General features: G+C 37.9%; 1 protein-coding gene across 2 annotated transcripts in view; it reads right to left on the bottom strand.

The window, feature by feature from the left end:
* The window catches only part of LOC116722271 (SPRY domain-containing SOCS box protein 4-like), a 69,522-nt gene that overhangs the window by 46,556 nt on the left and 833 nt on the right, over positions 1–22,133 (bottom strand). Inside the window, exon 2 of one of the 2 annotated variants that reach the window (XM_032566479.1) lies at positions 13,338–13,482. The gene's annotated coding sequence lies outside the window, so the exon portion shown is untranslated. Of the gene's footprint in view, positions 1–13,249; positions 13,483–22,133 lie in introns of those variants that run through there. The other variant, XM_032566481.1, reaches the window with a different exon arrangement.

Below are 22,133 nucleotides of genomic sequence, written 5' to 3'. Positions count from 1 at the left end.
CGAATATGTTCACGTAAATAAAGCTTCCTGTTAACCTGATCTCACAAAAGACTAACGTGAACTCTCTTCTCCACATTTGGTCAATTTTAAACAAACTTTAATACTTTAATATGTTTTTGTAGCGATTTCATGTGAGAAAAACACATTGCACTGCACAATTTGTGGAAGGAAAGATTTAATACTTCGTATAACCACATGTACATGCTTTGAGTGAAAGCAATTGGACTGTTTGGCTGGCAGGTGAACATCTGTCCAAGTCTAAAGGCTTTTTCAGCCTCTAACAGGGTTTTCTTGCAGGAATTCAAATGTATTTAGCCCCATAAATCAGCTCTGATCAGCTTCACTAACCCTAAGGAAAAGCATGATGCTGCCACCACCAAGATAACTGTAGGCTGGGTGTATCCAGACATTTTCCGGTGCACATTGTGAATTGCATTTAGACCAAAGACTTTAATTTTGGTCTAATCTGTTGCCTTATATAACTTGTGCTTTTTTTCTACAATTGCTCTTCCTATTCTTTGTTGTGACAGCTCAGCTTAGGTGTATTCTCTTCAGATAAAAATAAAAGCTTAGAAAGGACTACGTGTGTGATGCCTGATATAATTTTAATGTGTAATAGTGTTTGTATTTTTTGCAATGTTTAGCATCAAAATAGAAATTAAATACATGCATATTGTTTTCTCAACTTTTTTTGGAGTACTGAGGTAAATTCAGTACTCCAAACAATAAAGTCATAATTTTGGGGAGATGTCAACATGCTCCATCACCGATGCCATAAAACAAATCAGATCAACTGTTGCTATAAACCTTTGCATTAAAGAAGTAGGAGTTTTGATGCAGAAGAAGCTGTCTGAACACTCCAGGAAAAAAAAAGAAAATATTTCTCTAATATTTTCAGGGAGATTCAGGTGACAGTGTTGTGAATGACTTCTCATATCCCAAGTGTTTTGCGCCAAAGTGCCAGATGTTAAAAGAACAATTAAGTAGAGTCTGAATATTTTGAGAGCTTCACTGGTGTTGCTAACCCTCTTGTGGCAACATGTCCTCACGTAGCAGGGCTTTTCTCATTTCTCTATACCTGTAAGGGCATTTATTAGAAAGAGAAATATGAGAACTGCAACACTCAGCCAACCACTGAAACATGCAGGCACCCTGCTCCCATCACTTGTACACATTAATACAGACACAGACCGTCTGAGTACAGCAGGTAGGCATCAATTCAGCCTGGCTGTACGATCAATGATGGTAAATGGAGGCAGCAGGAGGGACAGACAGTGATCTGTAGCTCTCATTTCCCCCCTCAGTATCTCTCCCTCCGTTGGAGCATCATTTCCTTGTCTTGTTTCGCCATAGGAAAGCTCATTTAATGAGACACAATCTGACTTTGTACAGCACTCATTGAGTTTTCGCTCTTTCATTCGCTTTAGTTACACCATCACATTATCAGTTCATTGCATGGTTCTTTGCTTTGTCAGAATGTTTTATATATGTTTGCATTTTAATCTCCTGACGAGCTTTTGTAGCAGAATTTCACTATCTGTGTTAACTTTTTAAATCTTATTGCTTCAAACCTGGCCAAATTATGTGAGAAAGATAAGTTTACCTAACACATTCAGAGAATAAAACAGGACATTGGCATGACTTAGTCTCTTGTGACAAACACATCATTGCCACCCTCTCCTCCTTCTTTCCATATCGCCTCCATCTCCTCCGTCATTCATCAATCTAACACCTCCCCTGCCACTCCCCTCTTTGTACTCTCACATATTCCTCCTTCCTATGGCCTCCTTCCAGTCACTTCTTTAACAGCTGCTGCTCTGCGACAGTCCCAGCTGACCCTTAGTTACCACGTGCCACGTCCTCCCCTCAGTGTCCCAAAGAGACCCTAAATCATTAACATAAGCGCAGACATAGGAGCTCCGATCAGGTTGTGATAGATGGCTGTCTGTGTCCCACAAAGACAAAGAGAAGAGAAAGCACACCAAGTCAACATCTGACTGCAAACAGTTAAATGTCTCATAAAGTGTGCATCATTTATGCAAATGGGCCCAGACAACATATGCACTACATCTAAACAAAAGGCAGTCGTGTTTTTGTTTTTTTAACACTCCAAAGAAGAGATTTTGTGCCGTTTGATAACACATGTCCATTTCATACACAGCCACAGTAGTAACATCTTGCATCACAAAGGGGGACAGAACAATAGAATGACTGTTTTAGAGCCAGAAAACCTTAAAATCTTAATAGTAAATTCATCATAATCTGTATTTGCCTTGTTTGTCAAAGCAGATAATTAGTTTAAAAACATACCTTTCTGAATCAAAAAGTCTTTGAAGCTATGTCTGTACAAAGTGGAAATGACAGATGTTCTCACGCAAGGTTTTGTCTCATCAAAATAGAAAACTGAATGTTTCACTGGGAATCAGATTCAGCCATAAAATGCTGCAGATAAAAAATAGATAACATATCAAAGCACAAAGTGAAAAATTAGCCACAATAAAGTGGGAAACGAAGCTCAGGTTTTTGAAGGTAAAAGTGAGAATTTTCTCCAGAGCTCAGGTCAATCCTCTGATCTCAAACACTCCACACTGTGCTTTACTTGCTTAAGGCAAAAGGAAGGTAAAAAGAAACCCATTCCCTGCTGATGTCGGTGGATTTCTTTTATGTGCATTTTCATCTGTCTTGTTACACTGGAGCAACAAAATGGTTCACTTGCAGCTAATTAGTTAATATTCGTTTGAGCTCAATTCTGATAAGTTATTGATTTTAATTGATTCTTTGTTCTGTACTTTTGTTGTTAAGCTGTTATACTTCTGAAGTGATCATACTGTGAATCACCTCTAGCATTACAGCCATATTGCACTGGCAGCGACATTAATGTAACATTACACTACAAAGCTGCTCAGCATAGACTTTTATCCAAAACATCAAACTGCTTAAAGCACTGCTGTGTCTTCAAGATAAGTTCCCACCTTCTTTTTATAGCTGATGGGTGACTTTTATCCTCAACATAATGCATTTGTACGCAACATCGTGAGAAACTCCTATGTTTCTCTTCACACCAAGAACTAATAAGTCTGATGAAGGTACATTGGGATCTTACAAACATTACCTTGGCTGTAGTCTAACCCCAAACACATCTCATCAGACTGGCATGTCTGATATACAGACATATCAGTGAGACTATGTGTCTGCGGCTCAAAACATTTGGTGATTCAAGCCCGCATTTTAACAGATAACCATTTATGTGTTGACGTGGGCTGCTGGGGAATATTTGGACTAGTTATTAATTTACTAATGTTTTATAATCTGTGTCATGTCTCTAAAACAAGAAACCAGGTCAGAACCAGGCAGACAGACAATTTGATATATATATATATATATAAAAAACAGAGGTAATCTAGGGAGATGTAGATTCATTATCTCAGCCCATATACACAAACAGCTGAATGCAAAAATTAAAGGAGGCTTCAGTTATTCAGCATGTTATTGAGCTACCAAATGCATTACTTTAACATTAAATGGTATCAGACAAGATACGGGGATGATCTGATGTAAATCTTGGATCAGGATGGCCCTGTGATCCTAATCATCATATTTTGACTGATTTTACTGGCTTACAGCCAAAACTGTTGAACATGAAAGGACTAAAATCTGCATAGACATTTACAATCTATTAACAAATGTTTAAAATATATCAATGGACTTATTTATCTATTTATTTTAGATATGGCAGCTTAGCTAAAGTTGGCCATTAAACTACAACTTTGGAGCTTAAAACTCAAAAGTATTAAACTTACTTTGGAGTAATTTGCTGCAAAGCATAACCTTCTGTCAAAACATTTTAGTGCTTAAAAGTTTGATTACACACAATGGATGTTTGTTATGTTGTTAATGTATGTTTTTGCACTTATAACAAGAAATTATACAAAATTATTGCAGTAGTAATAAATTAGCTGCTGATATTCAGCAGCAACATGAGGACCAGTTGGAATAAAGAACATGGATTTGTTTTATTCTTTTAAGTTTCCAAACTCCAATTACAATGGGAGGGCATGGGGGACAAACAAATAGGAAATATTGTTTTCCTTTTGGAAAATGTGAACACAAAGCAGGAGTATGTAAAATTTAGAAAATGCACAGGGCCTGCGTTGAAGATCAGCATGCTAATTATGCTAACTGCTAATGAAACTAGCTAAAAAACACCTTTAATTGAGCCATTTGATCTACATTTTCTCTAATTACACCTTAACCATGTGATTTTCATGATTAAATGAAACAGCTTTGTAGACCATTTTATCAACATTTCTCAGATTTGTCTTTTAAACTGTTTTAGATGCGCTCCTTAACGAAGCCTTGTTATGTGCCTTTTACTATGCCAAGCAAGTGTTCAATATGAGATACTCAATTTTATAAAGAAGCATTTCAATGTATTATTTTTAAAAAATATGAAAACACTTGTCTCAACTATGTAGGAAATTATGAAACATAGCAAGGCTGAGCTATGCTCCAAGGACAGTACAGATTGAGTTATCAGTGAAAACTGACAGATGAGATTCTACCCCATCTTGAAAATCTACTTGACAAAAAAACAAAGAAATAAAATGTGAAATAACCATGGTGAGATATTTTTACCTATTTAATTCAATATTAAGAAATCAGCCTCTAAATCTACATGTTACACACACACACACGTAGTAGTTATAATAATAATAGTCCAGACAGAAATTATGCACAACTCTCACTGTATGTGTTTAGTCGGCATCAACATGTCTATTAAACATGGGGGAAGGGTAGATGCTAGGGTCAAAGGTGAATGGCCAATCAAATAAAACTAAATAATCACTAAAAGCTATCAATACTGCAGTCAGCCAGCAAGCCGTGTTTATCTTTGGTAAGAACATTGAAAAAAAACATCCGTCTCTCAGAACAGCTGAAAGTTCCCATCAAATTCAAAGGTTTCCATTTAGCAAATGTCACACCAGACAAAGAGGCCGTTTACAAAGTGGGATATTACCCCTGTCAGCAGGGTAGATACAGGCTTGTTTTGTTGTCATCCTCCGAGACAGAAACTCTGATACCAATCATTGTAACAACATGTTTATATGAAACTAAGCAAGGTGCAGATTGAACTATACCATGACTAAATACGATTTATATATAGATTTCAATGTAGAGACTTGCAGCATATGTCTTTGTTGGTAACTGCCCTGCAAATAAACGGCAGCTACAGCTCTGTGAAAGATGACAATGGAGGGTAGCAAAAAAAGACGACTGGAGTCTGGGTCATTACCTGTGACAATAGAGAACACTTATTGTTATAACAAAGAGAGGTGAGTCAACCCTACTCCAAGTAGTTTGTTGTTATTCTGCTATTCTGAGTGCCCCAGTCAAAGTCCAGAGCTTAGTTGAACTGAAAATCTTCAGCAAGACTTTATGCTCACAAATGCCCTCCATACAATCTGACTGAGGTTTAGCAATTTTGAAAATAATGATAATAATAGGCAAAGACAGTTCAGTCTCTGAATGTGCAAAGCTAATGAGACAAAACCTAAATAAAAATACCAGCTGTAGTTTCAGCACAAGATGGTTCTATACACTAAATAGGATTGGATACAAATGTGCCATTTAACCTAGAAATTTTTCATTTGTAACTTCAAACTTAATGTTGCATGAACACATTTGCACTGTATAGAATGTTTCATTTATGAATGAAAATAAATTTCAAATATTGTTGATTTAAATTTTTACTTTTGAAAGTTTACTTAGAACTTGCGTCCAGTTAGATTAGCATAAAAAACTATAGCAACAAATCATTAAGCAAAGGAATAATTTACCTAGAATCTGGAAGTAAATTAAGTTTGATGGCAGACTTTCCACACGTTAAAAAAATTGCTTAAACCTTCATTTAAAAATTGTTTCGATAAGCCTAAGGCTCCCTGAAAATAGGTGTAGATTCAGACGAACAGAACTTGACAGGAAGTAGAACTCAGCTATGATAGACAGGTGATAAACTCCGCTGGTAAAAAGGAGTCCAGGAGGTGAGCAGTACTGGCCACTTTTCTGGTACACACAGTTTCACAATACACAGCAACTTAACAGCTTATAGCAGCTCCATTTCCTTCAGACAGACTGGTATGGAGCACCAGGCTGCGATAGTAATCTACTTAACTTTGGGATTAGCAGCTCTCCACAGGACTCACTTTCTTTCCGTCTGTCAGTCTAACCATCTTTGTCATCACCTCTCCAACACCCTCAGTCACTATGAGACGCACTTAGAAGGTTTCTACTCTGATTTTACTTTTACAATTGGATACAAACGGATTAAGGAATAATATGCAAGTATTAGAGAGAACAATTCTGCCCTATAACGTTTATGTTGGTTTTTACTATAATGTAGAAAAGTCTAATTTTAGGTTATTTATTTCACAATGCTGTGCCTACATCAAATTTTATAAAGACTCTGTCATTTGTATTCAGATTGGCTTATGAAAATAAATGTAGAAGTTACAATTTAAATAATGTTTTATTAAGTGTATGTTGTGAAATTTATCGAAACAAAAAAATACAATCATATCAAATATTACATAGAAATAAAAAATATTTTCCTTCTAGTCTTCCATACGTGTCGCATCTGTGTCAAAAATATCTAAAGTTTTCTTCTGCATTCTTTTTAAAACGAGCAGAAAAAAATTGCACTACTATTGAACAATTATTTTAAAATAGAAAAAACTGAATTGACATTATAATTAGGCTTTAGCTATTAGCAATGTTAGCATAGCTAGAGCAGCTAGCATTACGGAAACTGAAGTTTCCTTTCACATTCCTTGGGAATTGTAGTTTTCTTCCTTAGTGCTGACATTTCCAAAAGGATGTAAATGTTTCAAAATATCAGTTGTATTCAGTTTAGCCTTTCTGTTTTCTCCAGAAAGTATTGCACTCTCGCAGCTTCTCAGCTTGAGAAAAGTGCAGAAATGTCTTTATTCCTTTTACATAGCTTCTTACTTCATTATACAACTTCACTAACATTTAAAATGTTTTAACTTCAGGTCCTACTCTTTAAGTAAGCACTTCCACACTAAAGTGTGTTGCTGTTAATGAGATCTGGAATTCATTGATTGGGAAAAGACTTGATTTTTGAGTTTCAGACCAGTCAATCATTGTTAGCTAGTTATATAATGATTCCGATTTGATTTTGATCCACACTTTCTTTCTCTGTGTATCTCCAGTAAGTATGGAAAGAGAAATTTTCAATAGACACTGATTAGCACCTGGAGTTGCCACGCACTTATTTGTAATCATATCCTATCCATCTTATATATTTTTAAATCAGGGAAGCAGTTTTGTGATTTTCATGCTATATCTCCGGCTATAGACCAAAGGAAGGCAGATTTGATGAGATGAAAGCCACTGCCAGTCACAGGAATATAGGCAGCCTCATGAATTCTGATCAGCTGAGGGGAAAGGTCAGACTGATGAGCACCTCTGTGTGAAAACAAAGACCTTCACTCGTTATACATCACAAAAACCACCTATAAACCATGTGATCTAATGTTGCTATGACGACCCAAGAAATTGCAAGGAGGAAAATGTACACAGACACTGATGCAGGCGAGATTTACCAGTGCAGTAAAAGCCTACACAGAGAGTGTCTTTACCGTTAGCGATTGAATAAGAGGGAGGGATATTGAGAGCTGAATATAGGAGCAGAACTATGAGCCTCTTATCTGCTTCATCGTTCCCTTATCTCCTCTTCGGGCCCCATCACTCCATCTCCCTGTCGTTTTTCCTCTTCTTTCTAAGCCGTGACATGACCAAATATTTCCCTAGGGCCACTATCCTGTATTAAGAAAGATATTACTTCAGGAATTTTCGATTATGTGTTGGGGCCAAGGTTTTCCTTTGAAAAGAAGGTGTTGGAGAAGTATTGGACAATTACTTCACCTCAAGCACATTATATCACAGCTTTTCAAAGCAGTGCAGCTCAGGCTTAGTGGAATCAAGAGAGCTTTTAAGTAAATTTTAACCAGATAGTTTCACTGATTAATTGGCCAACACTCAAAGCCATCATCAAAGGCGCAACCGTTTGCATAATTCAGCTTTTATTGATTTAAAAACCTAGATGATAAGAGATAAAAGAGTGTCATAAGTGGGTCAGAATCCTCGGCACACATGTAAATACACATAAACATGTTCATAGACCTCAAATAGATGACGTTTCCCTTTAAAAAGTTGCTCAAATGAGCAACTTGAAAGGGATAATTGCTGATCTCCACCGCCAAATCAACATTCTTACCATCTCCGACCCTCCAAACACAACAAAAAGCACACTGTGATCCAGACGCACACAATCTCCTGTTTCACCGCCACCTCCTGTTCCTTTGACTAATTCAGGATGATTGCACAGCTCCGTTACAAATGCAGATAAGCAAACAGAACACCTTGTATCCCCCTGCAACTCAAATTGTGTTGCCATAAATTGCTCTGTCATTTGAAGACAAACACCTGTTGAAACAGCGTGGAGGAAAACAGGTGGTTCATAAATGGCTGCCTATCTTCATACCTTTATAGCTGCTCCATACTACCACTTCAGCATCCATCCACTCACAGCTGCTACTCACAGACACACACTGAAAACAAGACTGCCGAATAATATTAGCGGTGCATCGAGTGCAGCGACCACTTCGTTTTAAGTTACAGTGACTGATTTTATGTGGTGAAGTAATTATAAACTGCTAACCATTTCTGCATCAGTCTCAAACGCATTAATCATGGTGGGATACATTCCACTCTGACTGATGACACACCTCATCAAATTGTGGTCTGTTCTAAGTTGACATGTGTTTGCAAGTCTGCGAGGGTCTGCCTGTGTCCCATAATCATTCCCGTGTGTGCGTCACTGTCTGCATGGCGGCGGTGTGCGTTCGCAGCATGTGGTGGTGGTCTGGTTTCCGCTCAGAGGGCTGTGAAGTGGCCCGATGAAAGCTCACACATGGTGGCGGTGAGGCAAGCCCGATCGCCTGTCATGATAGGGGGGCTGGAACAGCTGCCCAGCAGAACCACCCAGTCTGTGGCGGATCTTTCGCGAAGCAAGCCAAAACTTCAGTTGTCAGGAAATCGAACTGGACTGCTTCAACAAGGAGTATGTTGCCATTTCATTCCTTTTCATTCTGTCCACTACACCAGTTAGCCTTCATGACTGGTGTGGTACCATGGAATGGTAACAACATGCCAGACTGTGATGGATGCTTTAGAGATGAACACAGGGAACAGAGTAGCTCTTATACAGAGGAGGGAGAGGTCAGAGAATGGCTGAGTCATAGACTTTGGCCTTCACACTTTACTGGTTCAGCGTGAAAAGACTTTGATGTCACACATTTAAATCATACTTGGCAAAGGAGGTCAGACCTGTACTGGAGGCACACAATGACCCAACAAACAGTGCAATTCAACCCTGTAACACTCAACACAGGAAATCCATAGATCCAGTAATTGATGTTAGTTATACTAGTGTTTCATCACAATGACACAGCTATAAATGTGAAGGTTAGCCTAAAGGATCATTTTAATAAATGCATTAATTTTAATAGATGGTGTCACATTTAATTGTTAAATATGTATTAAAGAAGCCATCCATTCATTTAAATAATGAGTATTAGATGAGAGGGATGCACAGTGGAGCAGTCGTAAGCACCGTTGCTTGGAAAGGAAGGAAGGAAGGAGGGAGGGAGGGAGGGAGGGAGGGAGGGAGGGAGGGAGGGAGGGAGGGAGGAAGGAAGGAAGGAAGGAAGGAAGGAAGGAAGGAAGGAAGGAAGGAAGGAAGGAAGGAAGGAAGGAAGGAAGGAAGGAAGGAAGGAAGGAAGGAAGGAAGGAAGGAAGGAACGAACGAATTACCCTAGACTGCAACCCTAAAATCTTACATAAATCCATTATTTTCCAGGCTTTTCACAATGGTTCCCACTGAGGGAAAAAAAGCAACATTGCCTTCTAAACAGCATGAAAATATGTTTGGAGGGTAAATGGGTGAATCGATGTCAACATGAAGACCTTTACCAATGTTTCAAATATGCTAAAGTTGCCAGAATTCAAATGTCCCTGTTAAGGTTAAATTCAGACAGCATTTCTGGGCCAACAAAGTTACATTTTCAGCGTATTTTTCAGAGCTAAATAAAGACAAGGACTGACTGACCTGATGTAGCTATAAAATAGATGTTTATGTATGCCCTGTTTTTGGAGGGTTGTTCCTCGCCTCCACATAGACATCAGTGTGTGCAGTAATGTCCTCCACTGCACACCCTTTCCATTCATCCTCCTCATATCCTGTTTAAGTGTCTCCCACATGTTCTCACATCTCTCTCATCTAAGCAGTCATCTTCCTCCTTCCTTACCCTTCACGCAGTCTGAAATCAACCAGAAATACTGTAAGCCTTCCTCAAAATGCAAAGCTCGGTTCGCTTCCTTCTGACCTCTAGTTTACCTTATTTCTCTCTTTACTTGCTCTTGCCTCTCTAAGTCCAACAACCTCCTTGTTTTTTCCCCAAAAACACATTGGTCTGAAGTAGCTTTTATTCCTCCTTTTCGCTTTTCACAACCGCTTCTAACAGCTTCTACTCTCCAGTTCAGCTCTAATTTGGTTTCTCTGTTCTTGCACAGCTCTCTTTATGCATCCCTGCCTATCTAGCAAGTTAGTTCCAACAACAAAACATGACTCCTGGCGACTGTTTCCCCTTGACTCAGTTCTGTCCATCAAAGAGTCAATGAGTCACACCTATGCTCCTCCAAGCTTTAACTCTAGAGGACTGTACTGAAGGGAGTTGGAATGACCGGCTGCAACCTGCAGTGCAGTTACTGTTTCCTGCTGTGAGAGTGTGAGACCTGACAAGCATGCTTTCTATTCTCCTTTTCTCCTACAGATGCATCTCAATAAACTAGACTGTAATCAGAAACAGTCCTTTATTTCATTAAATCAAACAAAATAAAACAGATTCATTATGCACAGTGAGATATTCCAAGATCTTATTTTTGTTCATCATCATGGATTACACCAAATGAAACACAAACTTCAGCATCTCTGCTGGAAAATAACATCAGCATCGCCATTAAACTCCCGAGCGGAGGGAGTCATGCAGAGCACTTTCTGGTAAATTTCTGCTTTGACTTTGGACTTGATAAATCACAGTGGCCCATCACACTGGATCTCAAAACAACTGGATACTGAGCCCTCTCACAGTTTTCTCTGGACTCAGAACATACTCCTTAGCCCAGGACCTTTCTGATGTTGTTTCTGGCTTAACCCAAGGAATGCTACGATTGTAGCCCATGTTGTGGATATGGCTGTGTGGCGGCTCTTAAACTGCTGACACCACACCTTTTGCTTCCACACCACTTTCTGCTAAAATGTTTGTTCAGGGCACTCTGTGAAGAGTCAGCTTCTTTAACACTAAGCTTTCGTGGCCTAGCCTTCTTGTGGATAACTTTCAAGTTAGCTGTCTTACTACTAACATTGCAGAACATAACATAAATTTTCTGGAATTAAGTATTTTCAATTATAAAACACTTAAATCTATAAATCCAAATGTTGGATTCTCATTACTTGTGAGCCATATTCATCTAATGGACATAAATAAAAACTCAAAATATATCATTCTGCATGTAATGAATCTGAAACACAACACTTTTCAATGATATGATGATGAGATGCACCCGTATGTTACACCCTTTGTTTAAGGTTCCATTGAATTCTATTCTATTCTATTCTATTCATTAGTTTCCCTAAACTGACAACTTTTGATCGTTATCTGGCCTTCCTCCCTCATTTAGAGTGTGAGTTTGCGAGGATGTTGAGACCAATCTCCATAATTAGGGTAGACCAGCCACACATGGGAGTCCCCCGACACTTCCCCTCCAAGACCTAAATATTCATGAGCCTCTAAACGCCATCAAGAGTCCTGTAATTATGGACAGAAAAGTGGATGGGCAGAGACAAAGACAAAAAGAAGGAGAAAGTGGGAGTCAGGGAATGAAATGCCCTTAACATTTCCTAGAGGGTAGACAATGCAGCAGAACTGAGTTTCAACAGAGGGCAACAAATATGTTTGAAAGATTGAGGACCTAGCATGGTTAGCCCAATTTTTACTTCAACCTCTTTCTTTGTACAAAACACACAGTCGAAATCAATCATGTCAGTCCATTTTGAGAGAACTTGTACACCAAATTCAACCAGTTTATGGACATGTGGTAATAAATATCTTCTAAGTACAGGAGACAGGAGGAGGAAGGTGTTGGTTTGTATACAATAAAAGTAGGAGAAACAACAAACCTTTTGTTGTTTGACTATGTCATGCTTCCTATTCTCCTTTTCTCCTACAGATGCATCTCAATAAACTAGACTGTAATAATTGTTGCTATGTAATAATTCTTGTTGCTATGTCAAACAACAAAATGAGAAAGATGATTTTGCACGCTCTATATGGCTTGAGTGATAAAGACCAGCTGAAATAATGAAAAACATTTTCCACCTGTTTTATTCTGAAGGCATTTATGATGCTCCATTGGTTTGAAGTTGCACCTCCAGCACTGATCTTGGTTTTAGATGGACATGTGTTCAAAAGAACAATGATGACCTCCACATACTTGCAAACATTGCTAATAGTTTCCCAATATTATTTAAGGACGCCTACAAAAGTTGACTAATGATCCAAAATTACATAATGTTCCTCTTTTATACAACAAACAACAAACTATGATGCCACTCAGAACAGTTGTGAACAGCGTTAAAGGTTAGCATGGAGGGACGTTGTTCTGATAATGTGCTGAACAGAGGGCTTTGGAAAACACAGGAGGTAAAGAGACAGAGACCATTAAGATATGGCTATGATGTGAAGTTTTTTTTTATGTCTACAGCATTTCTCTAACAACTGAAGGTAACGTAGTATTTACTTAATTGTGTAAAATTGCACTATGTGCCTTGAAATTACATAATATTTCCCTGACTCAAAAAAACAGCAAAGTTTTCAACTTGCCTTGAATAGTTTGCTCAGGCACTAAACCATTCAAGGCTTTAAAAACAATCAGAAAAATACTCTAAATCAGTTCAAATATGACATAAAACAAGTGGAAGGAAAAGTGCTAATGCAGAAGAGACTCTGTCCTTCTTCCTGGTTCCAGTTGAACATAATTCTGCACAAGTTGTAGATGTGACAACAAAAAATGGTTGGTGACAAAACAAAAAGAATTACAATAATCTTACCTTATGACTGATGTGTTCATCAATCTTGTCTGACTTTGAGATTTAATAAAGCAAAGTTCACATCAGTATTTGGTTGACTAGAAATTACCTTCTTTGACTTGCAATCATTCACTGCAGAACAGGTGTTGACATCCAGGTGTTAACACCCTGCTTCACATCTTTGAAGCGGGGTAGAATTGATCTTCCTGCCCAAGATTCATTGGCTCTCAGGAAGAAAGAAGTCTGCACATCATCTGCATGACAATGGAAAGAAATATCGGAAGATTAGACCCAAGTTTGTTGCATCATTCATCAGCATTATCCGCCATAAATACGGTAATCAATGTTAGGGTGAATAACATTGATTATAGGCCAAGTACAGATCCTTGAGGAACTCCACAACTTAAAACAAAGGAGTAAGAAGCTATTTAAAAAAGGAAATTGTATTTTTCTATGACAGCATGTTGGCTGTTCATTCTGGCTGCTATTAGCAGTTTTAGCCTCTCATACCCAGAAATGTTGGGTATAAAAAAATGAAGATTTTATCAAAAGATCTCAGTTTATACAATCATTGGAAATGCTGAATTGGTCAAAGAGCAATTTGACCAAATATTTACTTGATCTTTTTCTCTCTCTTATATAATCAAGTCAAGACTCTATGTTGTCAAAGGAAATTACATAGTTTGATGTTTAGAACATTAATTCTGTCCACATTAACTGCAAAAATCAGAGAGTGACGGTAGTTTCAAACATCAAATCCAAAGTCATTTTGTGTTTGTTTTACAATATGAGTGAAATCTTGTTTTTCCTCTACCATACACACATCACATCTGCATCTAACTTAATGGCTGCTCATGGCAATTGTTTGTCGGCAGGAAAAATTTAAAAAAACAAACGAAAAGATTTAATCTTTGAAAACCCAAATCTCTGATCGGTTCATGTATAACATTTAGAGTTTAAGATATATGTACCCACTTTTATTTATTCATTTTACTTGAGCTGTGCCGATTTACCTTATTTGCTTGATATCAATTCTTGTCTGGGCTGTAATTTTTTTAACCACTGGTTTACTATACATTACATGCATATGAAACTAGTTTATTCCAGACACAGCCATAAAACTCTGTTCACATACAAATTAATACAGTTTTGTATCCCATGTTTTGCTGTATTTTAGCAAAAACGAAAGGTTTTGATTTGTCTGACTGGCAGAAACCACAGTGTTCTAAAAAGAGAGTTGAAAGAGGAGCACTGCTGTAATAGATCCAGCTAAAGGAGAAAGAATGTGTTAATTTATGCTTCATCACAGAGCAAACATGCTGCAACAACACTTAAACCCAAAAATAGTGAAACTAAATCGTTTCTTGGCCTTTTTTATCCTCCCGCAATCACTCCAACTAAATGAATGTGGCACAACCATAAAGCATGACAAAACACAGTAACTGTCCTTGTGACTCTGACTAATGAGTTGTAGATGGCCACATGTTTTGAACTAAACATTTAACCAAAGATTTTGTGTCGAGGGTTTTTTTGTAATATCTGCAGCAGTGTACGCAAAGCATATTCAAGCTAACACACAAAGGGATGCAGAAGTTGTTTAAATAGACTGTAGGAGGTATAGAAACAGCAGCCATAACTCTTCGTATCTAAATTGAGAGAAAATAATTCTGAGAAGTTTTCGAAAGAAACTTAAAAGTATTGAATGAGTGTTCATCACTTGAATGTTTGAGTGTATTGTAGTGTGTGGTATTAGGTGCAAATAATAGAAAAGTTGAAGTTGTGATTTTTGCTACCTGTTTTTTTTTTACCGTTAAAATAAACCAAGTCATTTAGACAGAGGATTCATTGTTGCTAGATGCTTTTTGGGAAATAGATGAGCAATAAAATATTTGCTGACAAATGAAGAACTAAGGAGCAAGCCTAACCAGCCAAATTACATACTTGTTGTCTAAAGGTCACCTGCTAAGAAATTGGCACATGGTTGGATTCATGGTTTTATTCAATGATTAAATGTCCTCAATAGGGCGGATGAGAAACTAGAGACAAATAAACCAAAATAAAAAAATAAACTGTTCCTACTTTTCCCTGTTTGAAAAATCAGACACTACTCTAGCATTTTTTGACATCTGTCACATCTAGGGTTACAAAACGCTATTACGTTACCATCCAGATCAAATCTTGCATAGTAGCAAATTTCAGCTGATTGTTCTGAAAAACAATATTTAGATACCTTTGTCTGAATACTTCAGTTCATCACCAGTGATATCATGGCCTAATATGAACTTGGCTAAAAATAAATACTTCAGATAGCATATTTGTACCAAAAAATCAGCTCAGCAAAAACTAAAAACTAGGACAATTTAAAAGAAACAATGCAAGAATACCCCACAATATTAAAATACACTAAAAATAAAAACAAAAAAGGCCTGAATTAAAGGCCTTTTTTCATAAGCCGAATTACAGCTTAGATTATGGATAAATCTTGTTTCTGTATTGGCATGAATGTGTTACCCATAGAAATATTCGTCTGTGTATATTACTTAAAGCCACCAAATAATCTTCTGGGGGTTGAAATTTGACGATTTTCAGCTTGACCGATTCTGACTGGCATGCAGTTGTTTAGAAACTCAATAATCTTTTCCCTTACAGTGAATACACCATACCTGAGTGGTACAAGAGCATACTAATGGCCTCTGGATGTTGCTTCTGGAGGAAGACCGAAAGTTGGCTCTTTTCACCATGACAAATTTAAAAATGGCATTGGAAGAAACTAATGTTGTAAGAAGTAATTTAAAGGAAAACTAGATTTTTTTTTTCCATTAACAAAATATTGAACATCTTGCTTTGATTTGAATTTTATTAAAAACTAGTATTCACAGCTTTAAGCCATACAAAACCAAAGTTAAGAAATCATTCACAAAATCCTGACTGGTGCATTTCTAGTATGTACCCACGGTCTATTCAAACCCTCAGTTTCTATGCATATCAGATCTAATCCTTTACTGTTAAATTATACATTTACAAGTTAACAATGGTCAAAATTTAATTTGTAAAGATGACAGTCATGATAATGTGCTGTAACTCTGTCCAAGCGTACTCGGGAACAAAGCCTTTGATAATGTTATTAGTGCCCAACAATAAGAGGACAAGTCCCAAAAAAGAGCTGGGAGACAAGCCTACTACATTTCACTTCATTATCTCAGCTTGTCAACATTTACACTCGTGGTCCCCCGGATGGACTTGTCACATTACTTATCCTTTTGGCCCTTTTTACGGATAGTTTCTATCTTCAGATTGGCTTTCAACAAGAATCAGTTCATCCCAGTGCCTCTAAAGCCTGAGGACAAATCTGATCCCGCATCCAGTCATAAGTACAGTTTATAAAGTGCGGTAGCCGGGCTTCATGGGGCTGTCTGGTTTATTTTTGGGTATCTGAGCCTGCAAGGATTCCTGTTACAAACCCCCTCTGGGAGATATGTGAGAGCCTAATTGTAGAGATTGCAATGGGCAGGAAGTTTTTCCATTTTATCCTTTAGGACAACAAAATCTCACTTAACAACCAAGAAGGCTCGAGTAAGTCTATTTTGCTCTCAATCATCAGCCTTTAAGTAGATACGTCCCACCATCATACGCCTGGAACAAATTCCAAAATGAGTCAGATGATTTTTATCTTCCTGGAAAACTTATCTGATAGTGTTAGGACAGCCATGAAATCACATGTAGATTGTAGTAAGAGGCAAGCTGGAGAGAAAAAACACACACATCCACACACACCAGGTCTGCATCACCCTAAAATGACACAGCCAACAGTATGGTATAGCAAGCATTGCCGTCATTTATATGTAAATCAGGACGCCCCCTCTCTACACCCTCTGCAAGTCTCCAGACACAGAAAGAGAGCGCAAACCTTCGATCAGATCAGACAACAGGTGATTGGGAGCGACAAGGAATCAAATGATGCGTGACGAGATGGAACAAGATGAGGTGAAATGAGCTCGTATCACGGCGCTTTACGAGGAGGGGAAACTATCTGGAACCGAGGTCTGTTTGTTCCAACAGTAATGATTTCGTGTTCCCTGTTGTCACCCCAAGGGCTGCAGCGATGCTGCCGGGTTGTCGGGCTGTTCTGTCTGCGATCGGAGCTTTGATTAACGACTCGCTGCAACAATCGCTCCCCAAAAAAATTTGACACATTTCACATCGGATGACAGTCAGATGACAAGGGGCCATCAAACTTCGCCGGGATAAGTGATGAGCAAGCGAAATTTTCATGGTGCACGCCAGGAATGCTCATTATGTTTCCATCTCTCATTTAGACAAGGATCTTACTGTAAAATGCACGCTTACTTGAGGTTTCCTGTCTAGTGCAGTGATGCCTGCGGGTCACCAGTCCATTAGCAGACAAAAACCCACAAACATTTGCTGGTTACATATACATATATACATATACGTATATATATACAGTACAGCAAGAGCCTGCCAAGGACAGGAGCAGCACAGCAGCCACCCGTTTCTCTCCGAATGGGACAGTTAATGTCATTCAGAGAGCAGAAATGAATGAGAGAGCAGTCTTTCTTGAGTGACGTCTGTGTGTTGAAGTGAGCGTCCCTGAAGTGTGCCCAAGTGAGAATTTTTTTGAAAGCTCAGCAGTCCATCAGAGACTCAACAAAAAGGGCTCCTGAATGTAAATCTCTACGCCACTCCATCTGCCAGAGCGAATGCATACATTACCAGAACCCTTCAAAAAAAAAAACACACACACACACACACACACAGAGATGACACTAACATCTCTAAGCCTTGCAAAGTTTTTTCACATTTTGTTACAACCACTACCCTGAGACCATAGTGTATTTTAGCAAGACTTTATGTGATAGAGACCAACACAAAGTTCTTCTTTTTCCTTGTCATTCTTTTACAAAGGTCACAATTGTGACCTTTGTCACAATTATGTTGGGCACTAGTGATAGTTGTTCTGTTCTGAGTTGTGGATCTCTGCAGCTCCTTCTCTGATTAATCCTCTCCTTTTCCCAGCCAATTCAGGTAGTTTCCAGTTGTGCCATGTTTTTTACAATTTTAGATGATAGACTGAACAATTCCCCAAGTTACAGATACAGTTTAACAGCCTAACCCTGCTTTCCACAACTGAGCTCAACTTGTCTGCTGTATTTCTTGGTGTCCATTGTTCTCTGTGTTTTACCAATATTCTCTGAGATCTTGACAGAACAGCTGAATTCATCTAGAGGATAAATTACAGTCCAGATGGACAGACAAAACAAAGCAACTGAACTGGTTTTATTTAGGGTTATAAAATTAAACGGCGACAGAGAGAATAGAGTGAATAAAAATACTCAATCTTGGATTTCTTCTTGTAAAAGTATTGAAAACCATCTGTTATTTCCCTTCCACTTAACAATTATGCAATACCTCCTGTTTAGTCTGTGCTATAAATCCTAATAAAACATACTGGCTTAGGCTTAAACCATTACAAAATGTGAAAAGCTCAAAGGAGGTGAAGGGAAATTAATCATACATACCGGATCATGAAATATACAAAAGACCTCCAATAGATTAGCGATCGGACAAGGTTTTACCCACACCCTCGTGTTGACTGCCATAGGATAGGCACTCTGTCCCCCAAATAAAATCAGATGCAGCAATGTTGCATTTATTCATGCCTGCAAACCATGGATCTGTTTTTTTTTTAACTGTCATTTAGTCTACAACTTCACTGTTTCATCCTTTAGCCTTTTGTCTGGGATGCTCTATTCTGGTTAAATCTAATCATGGCTGATGGAAAGCAGCTCCTGCTCCCTGCCTTATTACCAAATCACCTTGTCAATCCTTGGATATAAATACTCCCAAAGGAGAATGTAGAGGAGCAGTAGTTCTGAAAAAAATTTACCTAAAATTGTAACCAAAGTTCTGGTTGCTGATTAATTAAGACTGAGTTTTGCCTGTTAGTTTTGTGGATAACCTGCAACACCCACCCAGTCCTTCATTCCTAACAATACAAACTAACACCAAGTCATCAGAGGCACCTTGAGAAAAACTTTTAATTATCTCAAAGACGGGATTTTTAAGATGTGATAAATTACTGGAGATCTTTGCATGTTTATTTTAAGATAGGCTGTGATGCATTTAATGAAACTATTATTTAAACTGATCTAACAACTGAATCATTTCTACTTTCCTACTTACACTCAGAATACATTCTTAGAATATAGGAGATGATTCAGCGGGAGGGAATGAAACCAAAATGGTAAATATGAAAAGTGAATCTCAGTGGGTGTAGAAAAAGCATTTTTAATGTTTACCAATTAAATCAATGCCTTTTTTTCAGAGACATATTAGGAAAATTTAGACCTTGATATTTATTCTGAAAGAACTATCAGAAGATAGAACTATCAGAAGATAGAACTATCAGAAGATAGTTCTTTCAGAAGATAGTTCTTTCAGAATAAATATCTTCTGAAAGAATCCAAAACTGGATTTGGTGTCCAGTTTTTTCATATGACTATTTTTTGTGACATGTAATTCAAATTTAAGGTTTGAATTTTCAAAACATTTTCAGTGGAATATTATGTGACTGGGTTAAAAATTACTTTTTACCACAGTTGGCGACAACTCCACAGGGTGCTGGAGCACAAGGACAATGAAGGAGAAAAGTGTTCATAAGAAAACTATGTTCATGTTTATAGACAACGCCAGATGTGTACAGAAATAAAAAGAATCAGTCCCTAGAGTGTATTTTAAGGTGTTCCGGTTAGAAAGCAGCTGGAATCAGCAGCCGTGCGTTCCTCCGAGCTTTTGAAGTTCTGATACGAAGTCTAACCTCAACTGCTTAGAATAAATTGTGATCGATAGCCTGAGGTGATTAAAAGGAGCTTATATGTAGATTTTTGTGTTACAGCTCATAAAAGCATAAACCCGGCAGCGGGAGGGGAATTCATTTTAAATCTACATTGTGACTTTAGAATGAGGAGAATGCTGGATGATGAGGTGCACAAAGACTGAGCTGACAGAAATGTTTAGGGTGGATTCCAAAGAGAGCATCATGGAGGCGGCAGACAGAAAAAGGAGAAAGTGTGGATGTAAGAGGGAAGCAAACAGGGAGACAAGATGCTGGTGACAAGGCTGACCTCCCGGAGACAGATAAATGACCTCCTGTCACCATCGCAATGTCCCCACCTCCTCCTTCTCCCTCTTTGCCTTGACACTCCAGCCTTCTCCCTCATTTCAACAGGACATCCATCATGTAAATATGCTCACTTTGCCTAGAACGCATGGAGTGCAACTCCAGACGTTTCACCATAGACACAGACGTCATTTCTAATGCCTTTAATGAGGCAACTTCACTATTCATTTTGCAGGGTGGACTGATGATACAATTTCTTTAAATTTTATAAAAAAGAGAATTGGGCGGCGTTTGAATTTAATGTAAATTTTGTCAAACTCACCCTCTTTCAAAATTACACATGCCTAATTTTGTACTAAGCTAAAAAAAGAAGGGAAATCTGTGATTGATTATTTCTTTGTTAGCATGACAAATTCCCATTAATGATATTCCTCAAAACTGTTACTATTTTTACTACTTTTACCATTTTTCCCACAGTTTGTTTAATGAGAGCATCAACAAATAGCCATAAATTTCAAAATATGATTACTGTAAATGCAGTTACTGTGTGTAGTTTAATGACACAAATCACACTTTTTAAGTGACTAGTGTCCTAAAGAAAAGTACTACCAACTGAGTTTTTCAACAGCGATATTTGTTTGTGGAGATAAGATTGCTGCGGCATGAAGCAACAGCAATGCAGCTACCTAAAAATACAGTAACAAATAATTCTACTCCCACTTTTATCTTTAGAATAATAGTACCACAAGATATTGTGATAAAACTTTAACTCCGTATCGCCCACCCCTGCAGGTTGGACCAATGATATTCTTGCTAAATCCTCTTTGCCAATGTAATACAGCCTCTCTTATTGACTCTAGTCTGGTATCGTTTACTGAACTGAATAATTGAAGTTTTGAAGGAACAAGACATACTGACAATTCAACAATTTAAACAGGGACATCAGTGACCTTTAACAACCACATCAGCACGATCCAGCTCATGCTGGTCACCAACTTGGTCACACGCCAGTGTAGGGACTGGAGCTATGAAATATTTAGATTTATAGTTCAGATTCAATCTTAGCTTCAAACAATCCCAAAAAACAATGTGACAGTCAAAAAAAAAGACAATTTGTTGAATTATTTTGGATGTTTGTGCTTCCTGGAGTCTTGTTTGGAAAAGTCACCAGAGAGAGAGAAAAGAAGGAGCCTTGAAATGTCCCACAGGGAAGTATGAACTGACACATTTTAGAAGCATCCTTTCTTGAAGAAAAAGTCCACGACTAATCAACCAAAATTGCAAAAGAACAAAATGCCAAATGGGGGGAAAATAACCAGCATCTGGCAGCAGGGCTGCTGCAGATGTTGAACATCTGTTCAGCCACCTGAAAAATGGAGCTTGTCAGAATCTAAGAGCAACTAATATAGAATGCAATAGTTTTTTTGTTGTCAATGAATGGCAGATGGTAAAGGTTGTTTTTTTTCTTTACCATCAAACAAACAAAGATTAGGGTTTTTTTTCCCAGATTGTTGAAGAGCACTTATATTTTCAAGACCATTCACTGTTTTGCAAATGTAAGGAATTAATTGCTTTTAAATAAATGTAATTTCCGATAATGAGCAAAAAAATAATACTGATTGCTTTTTTTTTTTTTTTTTTTTGCAGTATCAAGAAATGCTTGGACTATGTTCAGGTCCATGTCAGGAAAACAACCAATTTAAATCCACTCTAGCACTGTATAGTTTCTCTCTAAATATAAGTAGGGTGTATATATGTTTGACCCTG

Source organism: Xiphophorus hellerii, chromosome 6 (genome assembly GCF_003331165.1).
Source record: "Xiphophorus hellerii strain 12219 chromosome 6, Xiphophorus_hellerii-4.1, whole genome shotgun sequence".
Lineage (NCBI taxonomy): Eukaryota > Metazoa > Chordata > Actinopteri > Cyprinodontiformes > Poeciliidae > Xiphophorus > Xiphophorus hellerii.
Note: the sequence above shows the minus strand (reverse complement) of the source record. Positions and strands in the feature narration are given on the sequence as shown.